Source organism: Monodelphis domestica, chromosome 5 (assembly GCF_027887165.1).
Source record: "Monodelphis domestica isolate mMonDom1 chromosome 5, mMonDom1.pri, whole genome shotgun sequence".
NCBI classification, from domain to species: domain Eukaryota; kingdom Metazoa; phylum Chordata; class Mammalia; order Didelphimorphia; family Didelphidae; genus Monodelphis; species Monodelphis domestica.
In genome coordinates, this window is record NC_077231.1 from 169,298,829 (window position 1) to 169,314,742 (window position 15,914).

At 36.0% G+C, this 15,914-nt stretch overlaps 1 long non-coding RNA gene across 2 annotated transcripts in view; it reads left to right on the forward strand.

The window, feature by feature from the left end:
- The window catches only part of LOC130454576 (uncharacterized), a 66,614-nt gene that overhangs the window by 16,459 nt on the left and 34,241 nt on the right, over nucleotides 1-15,914 (forward strand). The window contains exons 2-3 of one of the 2 annotated variants that reach the window (XR_008912239.1): nucleotides 151-258; nucleotides 1,680-6,410. This is a non-coding gene — a long non-coding RNA (uncharacterized LOC130454576). Of the gene's footprint in view, nucleotides 1-150; nucleotides 259-1,679; nucleotides 6,411-15,914 lie in introns of those variants that run through there. The other variant, XR_008912240.1, reaches the window with a different exon arrangement.

A 15,914-nucleotide genomic window follows, 5' to 3' on the forward strand; every position in this document is an offset into this window, starting at 1 on the left:
CATTATCTATGTTTGTTGTATTTTTTGTTGCTAAATATTTTTCAATTACATTTTAATATAATTCAGCCCTCTGAGGTATTGTAGACTGATGTGTATTTGATACTTGTGCCTCAAACTCTTCTTTTTCTCATTCATTTTACACTTCCTCAGAAGAACTTCCTGGATGCCATGGAGCCACAATTGTAAAAAGGTACCAAAGTCCTGAGATTGAAGGTCAGGAGGAGAGTCAAAGACCTAAGTATTTCTAAATATGAAATGGTAAGAACCCCTCTGCCATGGATAAATATGATACATTTGGTCTTACCGTAAAAATGGAACAAGTATGGTTAATAGACTTGTCTTATAATAATATGCCAAAACAAGAATTTGAATCCAAATCTGATTTATTAAAGTGATAATACAACTTGCTGCCATTTATGGCATCTTATTTGATTTGAGTGAAGCAGGATTTTCTTCTATAATTATCATAAAGATAGAATATCCATTTTTTATTAGTGGCCAGAAAAGTATTATGAGTATCACAAATTATGGGAACAGCATAATAAAATTAGTGACTTCCATCCCAGCAAGGCTGTGGAATGCCCAATGCACCCCAGTTTTCAAGGTCCCTGGGAAATTATAGCTTAGAAATTACCAGATATGTAGCCTGCTCCCTAGCATGAGAAAAACAAATACTGTATGTCCAGCCAAGAAAATAATAATACAAGAGTTCTGTGAGAAGAACGTACAGCATTGGGTCATATGTTGACATGTTGAGGTGACATGTTATCTGTGATTCATTATCCTATAGAAAACTCTGTTCAGAACCACCATTGTTTCCATCTTATAAATCATTATTAACTATTGTCCCTGTAAAAGGTTTACCTAATCCCTTAGCCTATGCCATTTTTCCTATAAAGTATGTATCCCAAATCATTAAACTTGTCACCTCCCAGCAAAAGGATGTCTGCATGTCTGATCTGTCAGTCTGGCTGTTCGACCCTCCTGTAATCCCCCAAATAATTTTTTCTCATCCTGATTCATTGACCCATGAATAATTCATCGAGCAGAATGTTTTGTCCTCACTCATTATATTACTAACATTATTTCTTTGACTTTTTGCAAGTTCAAATATAAAAGTTATGATTTTTATCAATAATATCTATATACATTATTGTATACTTAAGATACAAGTTATGAAATTGTAACATTCTGTAGTAGATACTGCTATTAGGGGAATTATGGCAATAGGAAATGCTAGAGCCATAACACATGGAAGTCAACTAGGGGAAAGACTGGATCTTGCGCTCCTCCCCCTCCCCTACTTCCCGTTCCCCTTCAACTGTCTTGAATGCTCTTCTCAGAAATGGTAAGATTGAAGGTTTCCTCTAATAACTAACTCTCACAATTAAATCTTTTAACCAAGAGGTCTTTTATTCTTTTAAATAGAGGAGGTAAGGTGAAGGAAAGGGGTGAGAGGAAAATAGATTTCCCTAATTTTATAAGTTATCCTTGTTGATTGATGATTCTACGATGTATTTAAATTCAGGAAATAACATTATCTTCCTTAGGGGAGATGTTGACAGTAAAGTCTGATGGGTTTTCTTCTGAGCTAAACCCAAAATTCTTCTCAGCACTTAGTCATATGGATAATCAATGACCAAAGAGAGAGTTTGTCTTCCACCTTTCTCTTCCAACAGCCAGAGAAGGAAGTCAGATTCAAGCAGCTGGGCTTCCTAACTGCTCCCTTCAAGATTCCATTGGAACTCTGTCTCCATCTCATTTGATTGGCATTTTATCAAGTTCTAAGCTTCTTGCTTTTTCTGCAGATTCATTTTGTCACTTCTCAAAATCTTCATTTACAATTCTTAATTTCATTTGAACAAAATATTGGCTAAGGAAATTATTTGCATAGATTAAAAAAAATGATATATCATTTGACAGCCGATTTTTTTTTTAAATCGAGATCATTGCTACATAAAGTTTGGACATGTACAAGAAAGTTGGAATAAACTTATTTTCATTAATTAATGAGGGGTCCAGTCTTTTTCATGTCCAGAGACTGAATTACCTATATAAGCTAGAGTTTATGAGAGTCTCCTCATGTGTTGTTTGGACTGCTGAGATCCTTTTTAACTCTCAAATTCTGTGATTCTTGTAATTGGTAACAAAAGAGATTTGGCAACTGAGCATGAATTACTTAGGGCAAACCCATCATCATTACTGGAAAAAACAAAAGGCATTCCATTCTATAACACAGTGAATAACCATTGTCATTTTCACGGACAGAAACAGTATGTTAACATTGTCTTTGTATAACTAAAATGAATAATCACTTTCTTTGTCTTGTGAGTGCACTTTTATTAGGTGATAATCAAGTTATATCTCTTGTACAAGATTTCTTCTTCACTGCCTGTGAAAATGAGCAAAGTAGGCATTTACTTTTTTGCCACCAGTTGGAAGTTTTGTCAGTGCTGTGATACTCATTTCAGAGGTGAGGAGAAAAAATGAATTTATAGGGAAGAAAAGAATGAAATATAATTCTTCAAGAACTCAGCTATCCATGTTATTGTGCTAGGCATAAAAACAAATTTAAACTAAAATAACACATGGTCCCCATCAACTGGTAATTTATAATCTAAAGTTACACAATACCTGGGGCAAGACAAGTATATATTAGGATGGGGCAAATTCAAAGAGAAAAGAAGAAATAAGTGATCACAGGCTGGATGTAGGAGTAAGGAGCCCAGCTGGGAAATTTTGTCTTTTGCATATGCTTGGTTCTCTCCGCCTACCTTCAACCCCCCACTCCTGTCCCAACCATGCATATGATTGCAGATCATTATGATACAAGCTAATTTCACAGAAGGATGGGATAGTACTGACAATTGAGAAGCAACAAAAGTCATAGTAAGATACTCTAATTCACCTTCTCCCTTCCCTACTTTTTTTTAAACAAAAAGGTAGAAAAGATTATAACAGGTGATTTATCTCAGGAAACTCAGCTTCCTGATAAGACATCAAGTGCAAATTCACAAGGAAATCATTGTGATGCAGGTTGCATGTAATAAACTATCTCTAAGTTGGCCGACTTCCCAAGAAGAACCACAGATCTGCATATATGGAAGGATGTCTTGGGTCATGTAAAATATAAAATGGCCTTAATATACAATTTCAATTACTCAACCATCAGGTGGGACAGATGTCACCCTATGCTTGGTTTCAGGTAGAGATGCTAACATAGGCATAAGTCTAGACAGGTTGGCAATGGATAGGTTTCTACAGTAGATTGTTTTGAGATTGATTTAGCAAAATGTGAAGTTTAGATTGTGCTGGATTGACGAACAGCTCAAACAAAGATAGAACCTAAAGAGGATAAAGCCAGATGCTAGGAAATTGATCTACTGATAAGCTCAATGTTGCCTGTGTTTAAGGACCAGCAAAATAAGTCACAAAGGGTGAACAGGATTTGTGATTTCATCAGCATATCAGATCACAACCCATCTATGACTTCTAGTAATAGGTAAATCAGTCAATCAATCAACAAGCATTTATTTAAAACCAGCCCTTGTGCTAAGCTCTGGGAATACAAAGATAAAAGCAAAACAGCTCTTGCATTATGATGCTTAATCAATCAATATTTATAGTTTAGTCATGTTTGACTATGACTGCATTTGTGGTTTTCTTGGCAAAGATACTGGAATGGTTTGCCATTTTCTTCTCTAGCTTATTTTACAGATGAAGAAACTGAGGCAAAAAGGATTAAGTGACTTACCCAGGGCCCCACAGCTAGCAAGTATGGCAGGGTGGATTTTTGCCTTCTGATTCCAAGCCCAGTGCTCTATCAACTGTACCACCTAGCTACCCCATTTACTGTTGTTTTTCAGTCATTGCTGACTCATTAAGACCCCATTTGGGATTCTCTTGGCAAAGACATTAGAATCATTTGCCATTTCTTTCTCCAACTCATTTTTCAGATGAGGAAACTGAGACCAACAGAGTTAAATGATTTGTCCAGGGTTGCATAGCTGCTAAGTGTCTGACATCAGATTTGAACTCAGAAAGATGAATCTTTCTGGCTCAAGACTCAGCCACTCTATCCACTTTGCCCCCAGGCTGCCTGTTTTAAACACCTTCCAAGGGGCAAAATATAGTGCTTTCCCTCAAGGAGTTTATAACTTAATAGGATTGTAATAAATTGTAATGTTTCTATTCTGTGGGGGAGACAACATAAACATATAGGTATATACAAATTGATACCAGGTGATTTTGGCAAGGAGGGGATGAGGTGAATCTTGAAAGGAGGGATTCTAAGAGATGGGAGTAAGAATATGCTGGTTTCAGATGGTACAGCTCTGAAGAGCGATTGTTAAATTTTCAGGGTGAGCATATATACTTAGAAATCAACAAATTATACAAAGCAGGGATCAATTTATTACTTTGTTAATTATCTAGATTAAATAAAATGATCCAGAAAATGTTGATGCATTTTAAATTTTTCTGAGAATCTATTGTTAAATATTTACCAGCTAAGAAGACTGAAAAGGCAAAAAATGGCCAGTTTGTGAAAGGTGTTAAAGGTCAACTAGAAGAGTTCATATATGATTCTAAAGGGAGTCACTGAAGTATATCAAGTATGTGAATGATTTGTACTTTGCAGCTATGAAAAGGATAGATTGGCTATGAGGAGAGCCTTATGGTAAGAAGACCAATTAAGAAGCCATTTCAGTATTCTAGGCTAGGGTTGAGAGGGATATGAACTAAAGTGTCTGAGTGAGTATTGAGAAGGAGATACATGCTAGATATATTATGAAGTATCTGCCACAAGACAACTGGTTGTATATTTTAGGAGGGTTTGGGAGTTTTAAAGGGAGTTGGGTTTTGCACATAGATGTTAAGTGATTTCCCCAGAATTAAAAGGGAACAAACATTTATTGAATAACCTGGATACCCTGCCAGATGCTGGGGATACAAATACAATAGTCAGGCTCTGCCTTCAAGGTATTTATATTCAACCAGAAGCAGCAACATGTACAAGTATTATTAGGCAAAAACAATATAAATTAAAGAGAATTTGGTGGGAGGGATGTACTATGTGAAGAAAGCTAGGAATCCTAAGAAGTATAGGTGAAGAAATAGTACATTCCAGGGAAAAGGGCAATTCAAACACAGGTAAGGTATATATCAAAGACATGATGTTGAAAAATGGAATGTCCTGAGTGAGAAATAGGAGGAATGCTAGTCTGACTGGAGAATAGAGTATGAAAAGGGAAGTGGACTTGAATATATGATCAAATATTTGGTTTTCTGCATAGAAGTGGGATTTTGTTTTATCAGGTCTGATGAGCTCCTAAGAGGAAGGTAGGGCAGATAACCTAAACTCATCCCCTCCAGGTGAACCCCCCTACCCAGGTGCCTGTGCTCACTGACCACCACTTAGGAGAAAATTTTCTTATTAGTTTTTTAAAACTGCACTGTGTTTAAGTCAATGGCCAGTCTGCCTCAGGGAGTAATATGTAATTTATTTGGAGCCTAATTGTGAAGGATGTTAAATGCCAAACAGAAGTTATTGAAAAAGCAATAGGGAGCTGTTGGAATTTTTTAAGAAAGGAAATGATGGGAGACAAATACCTATACAGCCAAATCTTGAACTAATCTTGCAGAAATTAATAGACTGATTCTTGAGTGAAGCGAATTTTGAATCATAGTTGGAAGAGGCCATCTCATTTCTGGACAAGAATTCTTTCTTGAACATTTCCAAAAAGTTATCATCTAGGATTCAAACTGTAGTGGAATTTCAAACTATCTACTCTACTGAGAAAAGTAGATTTCCATAGCTATCAAAACAGTATAGTCCAGTCCCAAGAACTCTGAGGTTCCTGACAGTAGATCCTTTAGATCCAGTTCTGAACTTTTAAAAATCCAAAGAGGCCTAATCTTAGGATGTGGAAGTCAGTGCCAGAACACATGGGCTCCAAGATAAGACCCAACATAAGCAGTCAACATACCCAGAAGGTCTATCTGTGTCATAACTCAGTTCCAGGAGAAAATCCCATTTCAGGGACAAAACCTGGAGAGACAAATAAATTAAAGATGAAAATAACATCTGGAATCAAAACCAGAGATCCTCAAGATGAAGGAATGAGCAACTCTATAACAACTCTAACTAGAGACTTTAAGGAAAAAATAAATTTTCCACAAGAATTTCATCAATTCTTAGAACAAATGAAAGAAGAGATAAAAAGTGAAATACGAGTCCTAGAGGAAAGAATTGGAAGTAAATTAAATAGCTTAGAAGAGAATGTGGAAAGCCTTGCCCAAAAAGTAGAGTTCTTGGAAGCAAGAATAGATCAAACAGAAATCAATGACTCCTCAAGACAGCAAGAAATATTGGAACAAAATCAAAAGATTGAAAAACTGGAAGAAGAAAATGTAAGGTGTCAAAAACAACTGATTTAGAAAACTGGTCAAGAAGAGATAATATTAAAATTATTGGGCTCCCTGAAAACACTGATCTAGTAAAAAGCTTAGATACTATTTTTCAAGAAATCATAACTGAAAACTGCCCAGATTTATTAGGACCAGAAGGAAGAGTAAAAATTGAAAGAATCCATAGATCACCTCCTATACGAAATCTTCAAATGAAAACTCCCAGGAATGTCATAGTTAAGATTCAGGATTCCCATATCAAGGAGAAAATATTGCAAGAATCAAGAATGAAACAGTTCAAATACCAAGGAGTTACAATTAGGATCACACAAGACTTTGCAGCTTCAACATTAAATGAGAGGAGATCTTGGAATACAATATTTAGAGAAGCAAGAGACCTGGGTTTACAACCTAGAATAATGTATCCTTCAAAACTCGGCATAATCCTGTATGGGAAAAAATGGATATTTGATTTGGTAGAAGATTTTCAGGCATTCTTGATGGAAAGACCAGAACTGAGTGTGAAGTTTGGAATAGAAACAAAGGAATTCAGAGAAATGTAGAAAGAATCCTGGTAGTGTGAACTGATGCTGAGTGAAATGAGCAGAATCAAGAATTAAAATCAACAATGTAAAGAGAAATAATGCTGAAAGTAATGAAAAAAACTGGACAACCAAGTTTTGAGACAAAAGAGATGGACTCAAATGGATAAAGAAACCTATATTTTTTTGACAGACTACGGTGATTAATCCCAATATGGGGATTAATTTTGTTGGTGTTAGAAATCCTCTCAACACTGTTTTTGGAGGAGAAATGAGAGGTTGGATTTAGCAATAATGATGTCTTAATGGCCATTGCAATATTGTAAATTCACACAAAGGAAGAGAAGTTCAAATAGCATGACAAATGTTTTGAAATGAAAAAAAAGACTTTTATACTTAAAGAAAATGGTATGAAGCTAGCATTCCTGGTTTCATATAAAGTCCACTTTTTTGTGTTTACATATTTTGTTTTAGATTTGGAGGGGCTTTTTATGTTTATTAGTAATAAAAATTAAAAGTCCCCAACAAGTTGTAATTCACATTGTCTTTGAAGATGTTTTATGACTGAGAACCTGCCTTCCAAACCATCATATTTTGTTATAATAGAAATTTGGAAATTTTCATTACAATAACTTGTCTGATCTCCAAAACTTGGCTCACTGGTTCTAGTTCTTTTCTGTCCCTTCCAACCCACCTCTTTTAAGAAATAGAAGCCTGATTCCTACTCTTCCCCATGATCTTTCTTTACTGCTACCGTCAATCCTACTTCAATAGGTTTTGAGGTTTCCCATTACCTTGAAGGATAAAGTTCAACCTGTTTACCTTGACTTTCATCTCCCTACATTTTGACACTAACTCAGTCACTCCAGCTACTCTCATCCACTGAAGACCACCAGTATTCTTACCTTTATTCCTTTCTCTTGAGAAATTTGCTGCCCTCCCCTTCCTTCATTCATAGAAAAAAGTTCCTTGAGTGAGTTGAGGATCCTTAAGAAGTATACCTTTCCTTGTCTAAAAGCTTTTTTTTATGCATATAATAAATATTTGTCAATATCAAAAAAAAGGAAATGATGGAGTCATATCTATGCTTTAGGAATATCACTTTGCCAGTAGTGTGGATGGATTGGCAAAGGGATAGATGAGGCAGGAAGACTAATTAGGTTATTGTAACAGTTGACTAGAGGTTGTGAGGACCTGAACTAGGGAGCTGGCCATATGATCTGTGAGTGAAGAAAAAGGGACAGATGTGAGGAAATTGTGATGATAGAGTCACCAGGAATTGGCAACAGAATGGATATGGGATATAAAGGGATAATTTTTGAGTCTGTCAGTTTGGGTGACTAGAAAGATAATGTTGCCCTGGAAAGAAAATGGGAAATTAAGAAGAAAGAATAGTAGTGTAATGGTTAGAATGGGTTTGACTAAATTATAAGAATAAAAAAAAGTTGTAGTCACTATTTATAGAGACTAACCCTTAAGTCGCAAGACTGTTAATAGCTCTAATAGCTTTATTATAGTAAGATAAAGATAATAAGAGAGAAAAATATAGAAAGGAGGTAAAGAATTACCTAGCCTAACAACCTAAAGCCTAACAACTCAGAATCTGTCTCTGAATCTTAGCCTTAGAAACAACAACAACACAACAACAACAACAACATACCAGCTTCCTGCTGGGTCTCATCTTATAAATCCTTTTATAAATCCTTACTATACCCACTAGCTCTCTTACATCACTCCCTAGGAACCAATCCCAGTTCCACATTTAGCCTGGAACCACCCAGGGGGCAGTGCCTATGGGATCAATTTTCTGGTTGCTGATTGACCTAAATTCAAAACAAATGGAAGGGAAGTTCAGATCTCTGATTGATCAAATCAACATACAGATTCCCTTCTCACAATCCCCCCTGTGATTCTATTGGGAGATGAGCATGTTGAAATTTCCCCAATTGAGGGTCTTGGGAGATTAACATGCTTAGTCTCCCCAATGAATCACGTCAGATAACCAACCTATACCTCTAAGGATTCTCCCACTAAAGGTATACAAAACATTGCACTTTTTTTAAGGGAAATTATAGCAACCTGGGAACAAGAGGGAACTAGAAGAGAAATAAAACAAAAGCAAAAATTAATAGTCTCTGACAAAAAAGCCAATTAGGGGGCATTCTTCTTTGGCATAATAATTTACATTCAAAATAAACATGTTCAGGGGGGAAGCTAGGTAGCTCAGTGGATTGAGAGCCAGGCCTAGAGACAGGAGGTCCTATGTTCAAATCTGGCCTCAGACACTTCCAAGTTGTGTGACCCTGGGCAAGTCACTTGACCCCCATTGTCTAGCCCTTACCACTCTTCTGCCTTGGAGCCAAGATGGAAAACAAATAAATAAACAAACAAACAAACAAATGTGTTCAACCCCCTTCAGTTCAGTTCATTCTGGATCTCTTGATACAGTTTATGGTTTCCTCAGGCATCTCTTTGGCACCATCTTCAAAAGATTAGTCTTCTTGATTTGAGGTGTTGGTGAGGTTCTTCTAAAATTCCCCCAAAAGATTTCAAACCCTGGATTTTAGGATATTTATACAGTAGATAGAGAAGAATAAATAATTTCAGTTATGAATGTAATGATTTTGAGATGCCTATGGAGGATCCAGTTGTATAGATTCAATAGGCAGATGGTCTTATTTTTTAAATATCAGAGAGAGGGATTTGAACTTAGGTCTTTTGGACTCCAGGCCCAGAGCTCTCCCCACTGTCTCCATGCTGTCTTTACTCTTATAAAAATTAATAAAATATTCTGAAATAGTGAGTAATGTTGAAAATACTAATCTAATTGGTTAACATTAACTTTCCACAAGGTATCATACTTTGCATGTACAGATATTTTCACATATATACTTTGTATATGTATGTACATATATGACATATACTCACACATACATTTGACACTTGAAACACAGGTAAAATAATTTTTTTAAATAAAACCCTTACCTTTTGTCTTGAAGTCAATACTGTGTATTGACTCCAAGGCAGAAGAGTGGTAAGGTGACTTGCCCAGGGTCACATAGCTAGGAAGTGGCTGAGACTGGGTTTGAACCTAGGACCTCCCATCTCTAGGCCTGGTTCTCAATCCACTGAGCTACCCAGCTGCCCCCGTAAAATAATTTTAAAACCATTTTTATAAGCATTTGTTCTTATCTAAAGAGCAAAACAATGCACTATCTCAGATTTCTTATAGGAGAAAAATGTCTTCTGTTGACTTTATTTAGGATTGACCAAATTTTCACATTCTGCATACAAAGTAAGGGGTTATCTACACATTATTGAGGGTATCATCATTGTTATAATATACAGTTAATATCCTTAGGAAACACACAGAAATTCTTGTCCCCATTTTGAAGACAGGAAAACTGAGTTCAAGTGATTTGGTTTGAGTCATTAATACCCTTATGAGTCATCATGGGATCAGCTCTTGGTTCCATAATCTAACCACTTTGACCAGTGGTTTTGGTCTGCAGAATTCTGAGCTATTGTCAAGCAGTGTGAACAACAAATTACCTCTGTTTGTGCAATGTATATTTCAAAAATCATTCACTTGATTTTGGTTTGTTTACATTTGGTTAGATAATCAAATGAATATTGATTAGGCTCATATGAGGGGCAACATGGTATAGTAAATAACACACCAGACTTGGACTTAGGGACAATAAAATGGTGACCTTGGTCAAGTCACTTAATTTCTGTACCTCAGTTTCCTCATACATAAAATTAAGAGTTGGGGTTGGAGTGGGCCAGAACCAAGATGAGTATCAGTGAAAGCTAGAACTGTTTTGGGAATCCTCCCAAACCAAACTTAAAATAGCACCTCAAAATGACCAAAGTCAGAGAACCAAGAAAAGATGGAGTAAGGGGGCTCTCCTGCAGAAAACAACTTGAAAGGTAAGCAAAGAGTCAATTTTCATAGGATAAGGGGTAACTGGAAGTAGGAATGCACAGAGAGGAATACTGGCTGATCATCCCCCCCTTCCTCCTTACTATGCCAGGTTCCAAGCCTGGGCATAGGCCAACTTTGGGATCCCAGGTCCCTGCCTAAGCTAATAGTAGAGCATCCCACACCCAAAGTCCCAAGCCCTGGCACTAGCCTGCAGTGAGGCCCCAAAGTTCATAGTGCTTGACCCTTTCAACCCTGTGGTGAAGCCCCTAGCCCCAGGGAAAAATAGCTCACAGTGAGCTAACAGTCCTTCATGCCATCAGCAGAGGCAACAGAATTAGAAGTTTTCAGAACTTCTAGACCATAGACAAAAAAAGGCTGGGAAGATGAGCAAAAGAAACACCTTACCATAGAACATTTTTATAGAAATAAAGAAAGCAAGGCACTAATTCAGTATGGAACAGTCAGAACAAAGCAACCACATGCAAAACTTCAAAGAAAAATGGGAATCTCAGGCATTGGAAGAGCTCAAAAAAAGAATTCAAAAATCAAATGAGAAGTGGAAGGAAATGGGAAAAAGAAATGTGAAAGTAATGCAAAAAGAACATAACAGCTTAAAAAGCAAAATTGATTAAGTGGAAAAAGAGGCACAAAAATCCAATGAAGAAAAGAGTTCCATGAAAAGTAGAATAGACCAAATGGAAAAGGAGGATCAAAAGGTCATGAAAGAAAATCAGTCTTTAAAAATTAGAAGTGGGCAAATAAAAGCCAATGATTTCATGAGACATCAAGAAATAACAAAATCATAATAATGAAAAAATAGAAGAAAATATGAAATCTCATTAAAAAAATAACTGACTTTAAAAATAGATCCAGGAGAGACAATCTAAGAATTATTTAACTACCTGAAAATTATGAGGGAAAAAGAAAGCCTACCCATCATATTACAAGAAATTATCAAATAAAATTGCCCTGATATTCTAGAACAAGAGGGTAAAATAGAGATTGAAAGAATCCACAGATCAGCTCTTGCAATCTCCAAATGACAACTCCCAGGAATGTTACAGTCAAGTTCAAGAGCTTCCTGCACAAGGAGAAAATTCTGTAAGCAGCCGAAAAGAAACAATTCAAATTTCACTGAGCCCCAGTCAGGATTGCACAGGGTTTGGCAGCTTCTACATTGAAGGATCAGAAGACTTGGAATATGATGTTCTAGAAGGCAAGGGAACTGGGTTTACAACTAAAAATCACCTACCCATCAAAACTGACTATATTTTTTTTAGGGGAAAATATGGTCATTTAATAAAATGAAGGGGTGGACCTGGTGGCTTCTAAGGCCACAGATCTAAATCTATGATACTGACAGAATTACTCTCTTAAGACCTGTATCTGGAAAATGTATCTGATATATACCCAGAACAAATTTGGGTTTTGATAAAACAAAATGGGTTTTAAAAATGATCATATTGAGGAAAATAGAGGAATAAGGAGAAATAGACCCATTTTGGGGGTAGATGGGATGATGACAATGTAGGATGGAGGGAAGGTAAAAATTCCTATGAAATAGCACAGTGCAGTTAAACAAACAAACAAACTTGGTTTGAATCCAAACAAGCCCTGTTCCTTATTTTTGACTTTATTTTCCTCATTTGTAAAATGAGATAGTTGGACCAGATGATTTCTAAGACTTATAGTTCTAAATCCTATGATAAAGGTATACAGAGTCAGTAGATAAAAGGAGGAAGAATGAACCTTATTGCTGACAGTGATAAGACCAGTAGGTTTTGGGAAACCTCCCAGAATACCCCCTTGCTTTTGGAGAGTGAGCTTATACCCATCTATGCCTCTACTATAGCTTGATTGAATTGTCCAGATTCTGGGGAGCTTCCTCTAACATGAGGGAGTTTCTCCTCAGATACAATAGGGAAACTGTGTGGGTCTCAGTTCCAAAAACCCAAGGACATCTTCTGGGCTCTGGCCAACCCTAATCCTATCAACTGGATGGGGATGATAAGCCCTTTTGCTGATAGCCCAAACTGCATCTGTGCCTTAGTTCCTTTCTGAAATTTTATGACTTCAGTGGTGGATATACTAGAAATGAACATAATGAACATCCATAGACACATCACTACTTATGTAGCTAATGAAGTCATTCAGCCTCTGAGTTTGTTTCCTCATTTGTAAAACAGAGATAATCCTCCTTGTACCATCTATCTCACAGAATTATTAAGAGTTATATAAATGGGTGCAACTAGGTGGTTCAGTGGATAGAAAGTCAGGAAAGAGAAGGGAAGTCCTGGGTTCAAATTTGACCTCAGACACTTCTTAGTCATGTGACCCTAGGCAATTCACTTAACCCCCATTGCCTAGCCAGCCCTTTCCATTTCTGCCTTGTAACCAATACTTAGTATTGATTCTAAGTCTGAAGGTAACTTTAAAAAAAGTTATATAAATGTTAGCTATACATATATTATTATTAATTGTGTGCTAGTAAATACTAAACAACCAGCTTTTTGAAAAAATGCACAATGCTTCTATGTTTAATCTACATTATTAACATTTTCAACTTCACTTTCTTATGTTTAGATAATCAACAAAATAAACTGAGCTGATTTGCAGTATATACTAATTCCCAAAATGAAATGCTTACACTGAAATTTGAACAATTGGCTCCAGGGAGCTAGTTTGAGGTAGCTTCAGCACATCTCTGTTTATACTATTTTCCTTCTATCTTCTTGGGGCCTCTAAGTGGTGCAGTGCATAGAGTGCTACACCCAGAGTCAGAAAGACTTAAATTCAAATTCAACCATAGATACTTACTAGCTGTGTGACCCTGGAGTAGTCATTAACCTCTTTCAGCCCCCCTCCCATTTCCAATCTGTTGTCAATTCTTGTGTATTTTACCTTCAAAACATCATATATGTAAATATATAATATATATCATATATATATATATATATATATAATATTTATATTGCCACCACCCTAGTACAGGTTCTCATCAGCTCATTCCTGAACAAAAATCTTCAGGTTGGCCTCCCTGCCTCAAGTTTTCCCCTACTTTGGTCTATCCTCTACTTTAGTAGCCAAAGCAATTTTTTTCCCTTAAAATCTAGGCCTGACTACATCATTGAGTTCCAGTGCATCCCAGTATCCTCTAGGATCAAATATAAAGTTCTCTGTTTGCTTTTTAAAGCTCTTCATCACCTGGGTTCTTCCAAAGTTTCCAGCCTTCTTATATCTTTCTTCTCTCCAGGCACTCTGCAGTACAACTATATTGGCCTACGTGTAGTTCTTTGAACATGATACTATCTCTTTGTCTCTATGCCTTGGCCCTGTGTGTTCCCTCTACCTGGAATGTTGTCTCTCATCTCCACCTTTTAGTTTCCCTGTCTTCTTTCAAGACTAAAGGTCAAATCTTTCCTTCCCTTCCAGTCTTTCAGGCTCTTGAAAAGGAAGGATAGGGTTGTGTGTGTGTATGTGTTTTGTATATATAACACCTAGCACAATGCCAAATACCTAGTAAGAACTTGATCATTTCTTATTTACTGACTCGCAAAATAGATTCTGATAGTTTCCTTTATTTTATTTTCAATTGTGAATTTACCTTTTTCATTCTTGATTCAAACAATTTGATTACTTCTTTCTTTTAAATGTCAAACTGACTTTATTTTATTAGTTTTTTCTTTAAAAAAAACTACCTATAAGAAGTGGTGAGCAGAATACTTTTAGAAAAACCTGGAAAGACATACATGAACTGAAACAAAGTGAAATGAGCAAAACCAGGAGGACACTGTGTACAGCAATAGCAATATTGTACAATGAACAACTATGAAATGACAGCAATTCAGTGTTCTAAAACAGTTCTGAAACTTATTATAAAAAAAATGCTATTCACCTTCAGAGAAAGAATTGATGGAATCTGAATGCAGATCAAAACATACTATTATTTACTTTGGTCTATTTTCTATCACAATATGACTAATATGGACATGTTTTGCATGACTGAACATATTTAACTAATATAAAACTGCTTGCCTTCTCAATTATGGGGAAGGGGAGGGAAGGAAAGAATTTTAAACTCAAAAATTTTTTAAATGAATGTTAAAAATTGTTTTTGCATGTAATTGGAAAAATAAAAAATATTTTAAAAAACTAATATCAATTTATCATTTGTTTTTTGTTTTAGGTTTTAAAATTTTTCCCTGATTTTCAAAGGTTTTATTGGAGGTTCAGAGTTTTTAAAAACTAGAGTTTTTATATTTATTAATTTCCTAGTTTTTTGAATTACATGCCAAATTCATTGGCTTTTTCTTTCTTTTGTAGCTTTTAGAGATATAAATTTCCCCTTAATTACTAATGCCTTAGGTTTATCCCGTAAGTTTTTGGTATGTTGTCTCATTGTTGTCTTCTTGGGAAATGAAATTTTCTGTTGTCTTTATAATTTGTTCTGGAACCAACATTTTTAGGATTAAATTATTTAGTTTTCAATCTATTTTGCTAATTTTCAAGAAGATTCAAACATTACTGAAAATGACTGACCAAAGAGGAAGTTGATAGGCAGAAATAGGGAGAGAAAGCATTCTAGGCATGGGGGAATTTTTTCATGGAACATTAAGTAGGGCAGTGTCACTGGATTGAAGAGTACATGGTGGAGAGTATGTAAAATATAAAATATTTGTTAAGGGAAAATATGGAGTCAGGAAGACCAGAGTTCAAATCTACCCTGAGACACTTACAAGTGGTTTGACCCTGGGGAAGTCACCCATCTTTAACTCAGTTTTCTCATCTGTCAAATGAGCTGGAGAAAGAAATGGGAAGTCATTTCAGTCTTTGCTAAGAAACCCCCAAATGTGGTTATGAAGAGTTGGACACGCCTGAAATGACAACACAATTTTAAAAATTGTACTCTGGTCAGTAAAAGATATGTTTTAATACTTAGGTCTCTCTGCATCCATGACGTTTTGTGCTCCATCATCAGTTTTTGTAAAGGTACCTGGCATAGTTGAGAAATTTATTTTCTCATTCAGCAGTTAGTA